General features: G+C 35.7%; 1 protein-coding gene across 4 annotated transcripts in view; it reads left to right on the top strand.

Annotated features, from left to right (window-relative positions):
• Window positions 1-3566, top strand: part of LOC128248328 (zinc finger protein OZF-like) — a 14273-nt gene that overhangs the window by 2427 nt on the left and 8280 nt on the right. For 2 of the 4 annotated variants that reach the window (XM_052969302.1, XM_052969303.1), the window contains exon 1: window positions 2263-2790. The exons of the other annotated variants lie outside the window; for them this stretch is intronic. The gene's annotated coding sequence lies outside the window, so the exon portion shown is untranslated. Of the gene's footprint in view, window positions 1-2262; window positions 2791-3566 lie in introns of those variants that run through there. 4 annotated transcript variants of the gene reach the window in all.

Here is a 3566-nt window from a genome sequence, read left to right as displayed (position 1 = left end):
GAAACAAAGTCGACTCGTGACTTTTCTGAAACTCCTCTCCCCTACCACCCCCTAGAAAATTTTTTTTTTCCTCTATAGATTCTGTTGTAATCAGAATCTACATTATTTGAAGCATATTTGTAGAAAATTTCAAAAAAATATCCATTTTTCTGGAAAAAGTATGCTCAACAAATAACTAGACTGGGTGATAGGACCACCCTATGGACGTTTTTTTGTAAAGAGCCAGTTTTTTGGGGGATATAGTCCATGCTGTGCTAAGGATGTGCTGCATCCAGGAGAGATGCTTGGTGAAACTGAAGCCCAGCATTTGGAGTGGTTGTAAGGGCTCCCACTGAAGAAACATTCACCCAGCAGTGAAGGCACATGGTTCGGTGGTTAGAGTGTCAGGCTCACAATCATAAGTTAGTGAGTTTGATTCCTGGACTGGGCTGTATATTGTGTTCTTGAGCAAGACACTTTGTTTCACATTGCTCCAGTTCACTCAGCTGTAGAAATGAGTTGTAGCATCACTGGTGCCAAGCTGTATCAGTCTTTGCTTTTCCCTTCAATAACATTGGTGGTGTGGAGAGGGACGACATGGGTGGTTGCTGGTTATAAACAGGCTTGTTCAGACATGTGCTTCAGAGGGGAACTTTCTAGGTGTAATCCCATGGTCATTCATGACGAAGGGGGGTCTTTACCTTTTTTAAGGGCTCCAATTGAATGCCATTTGTGTTTTGTGGAAATGTGGAGTTTTCTTGATATTGGTATCTTAGTCATTTTTTTTTTTTGCTATTAAATGAAACCAGGGTGGCATGGTCAATTCTCTCAACTTCTCTGTGCAGACTTGATATGTGGTGTCTCAGTTGCTTACAAATGATGTAATGGTTGGGGAATTAGGAAATTATGAATTGTGTCATTAGCATTGTTAGATGTATCAGAAAATAGGTTATTGATGCGTATTAAGAAGGAAGTGAAAGATAAAACTAAACTCTGAGGAACACCAGAGTTGATTGAGAATGGAATAGAAAGAGCTCTTTCAACACATGCCATGATGATGTGATCAGTTGGGAAGCTACTGGTCCAGGAGGTGAAAGAAACTTTTTCCATTGGAGTCGTGTTTGCAGAGCCGTTATTGTTTAGAAGGTGAGGAAAAGAGGACTCTGCAAAGATGGTCAAGATTCTTTTGACAAGAAACCGAAGGATTAGTTCTAGTTTGGAAAGTGGGAAAGCTTGATGGCATCTTTTGTACACCAGATAATAGTCTTAAAGGAATTGTGCTGCTGGATGAATGTCTCCCAGTTTGGAGGAATGGGGAAGACTCCAGGCATTGGATGCCTTGTTTTCTGCTCAAACAGATATAGCAAAGCTAAGAGTAAACTATTATGTGGGCTTGGGACTTTGAGATTTTATTGTGTATAGGATGTGACTGGGTATACCTTAAAGCAGCAATCCCTAACCTTTTTTGCACTATAGACCCGTTTCATGCAAGACTATTTTTCCACAGACAAGGATATCGTGCATAAGAAAAAAATTATTGGTGTATGAAAAAAAAAATGTAACTTAAGACAAGTGGGGGCAAGAGTCATAGATGGAAGTGGAAGTAGTAATTTTTCAAAATAAAACACCCTGAAGATTGTGATAGTCAATAAAATAGAAACAAAAATTGGAAAATTTATTCTTTCTGTGCATTTTGGTACCAAGTGATCCATGGCCTGGCACTAGTCTGCAGCCCAATAGTCAGGGACCACTGCCCTAAAGGATAGTTTCAGTCACCCACCTAACTGTTTTTGATGGCTCAAAAGTGAAATATGTGATACCAGGGATAAGTGGCATGAAACTCATAGAACTCTAACCAGTCACTGAGTTCAAATGCCATTGGGTCAAATACGGTTGGTGTAGTGTAGGATGTGATTCTGTGTTGAAGAGTTCTGCAATGAAGCAAAGCAGAGGGTCGGAAGGCTTAACAAGTGCAGAGATGGATATGGTTTAGTAGTGATTGGGTTTAGAAGTGAGAAAATGACTGTTGGAGAAAAGAAATGAACAAAACCTTTTATTTAAACTTTAAACTAAGAAACTGAATAATTAGCTTTATTTTTTCAACCTTTATATAAACTTTATTGTTAAAAATATTGAACAACCCCACTCATAAAATGTAAATGTAAAATATTCAGTGAACAAATTAATACTTTGTCATGCCTGCTGTTTAATGTAATGAGTGAGGGGGTGGAATCAAATTAATTATTAATACTTATCTGGTGAAGAAAGGAAAGTACTATTTCAATATGAAATGAATATTATGTATTAAATCATTACAAAAAATACTCCCATAAACAAATTGATATTCCATTAAGCCAAAACAAATCTCATAAACCAAGTACAAGGCTCGCATTTTAATGTTGTGAGGCGGAGAATCTAATTAATATTAGATGCGGTGAGGATAGGAAAACTCAATGACTATTTTAATCTGATTTTGCCAAATATCTCTATTGTCTACTCTCCTCCTACTCTCTCTCTATTACATAAAGAAAGAGTTAGTTCCCCTCATATATTTTTGCCTTTATTTTCATAGCTATTCTCCAACGCTTCCTCTTTTATGACAAGGTTATCATATGTGAGATAAGACTTCTGTCGAGATCTGTAGTAATTGGCATCACAAAGCCATTGATCGTGTTTACTTCGAGATTTTGTTGTTTATAAACATTTTTTAAGATCGGGAAGTTGTGTGGTGAGGTCTTAGTTTGTTCTCGCAGACTGAATCCGACCTTATTAGGACATCTGCCATATATATATTCGCACTTATATTGATTTGTAAGTATTATATATATACATCTAATATCTACATATATGTATGTCAGTTTTATTAACATACATGTATATCAATGTTTATTAGTCTATTCAAGTGTTTCTACAACGTCTGTTTATTCTTACACAATGAAATTAGCCGAAAATGCTAAGAATTAAAGAAATTGGGGAATCTATATGAATTTTGGTTGGATTAGTCAGGCCTTTTATTCAGATGGGTTTTAATTTTTTTATATATTTTCTTTGGCGGCCGGCGGAAGAATTTTTTCTTAGCGTTGTGCTGCGACCGGTTCGTTTGTCTTAGACTGATTTTCTCCAACTGGGTTGGTTCCATGAACAAAATTCTGGTTATCCTCGATATATATAAGGTGTCTTTTAATTAAAATTCTTACTTTATAAAACAACTGTTAATTACCACATTCAAACTAAAACGTAGTGGTGTTGTTTTTGTTTTGTTTTTCCTTTTTCTTTTTTTTTTTCCTATAGGAATAAATTTGTTTTTCTCCTAAACAGGTTTTATTAATTGAATCTTTTATTGAAAATAGGGTGTGGCAGTTTCCCATCAAATAGACGTATGGTTTCCACAAAATAAGTTTTGGAAATTGTTGCCGTTTTTGTTTTTTTTTTCTTAGGTACTTTACCGCATTTCGGTATCAATATTTTTTTTTTTTTTTGTAATGGGACAAAATAAGTGTTCTTGAAGATTATAATTGGAATTATCTTGTGCGTCAAAAGCCGTGATTTCTTCGGATGTGTATATTTTAAGCATCATAAATTGGGAT

The sequence above is a fragment of the Octopus bimaculoides genome, chromosome 7, assembly GCF_001194135.2.
Source record: "Octopus bimaculoides isolate UCB-OBI-ISO-001 chromosome 7, ASM119413v2, whole genome shotgun sequence".
Classification (NCBI taxonomy): domain Eukaryota; kingdom Metazoa; phylum Mollusca; class Cephalopoda; order Octopoda; family Octopodidae; genus Octopus; species Octopus bimaculoides.
Note: the sequence above shows the minus strand (reverse complement) of the source record. Positions and strands in the feature narration are given on the sequence as shown.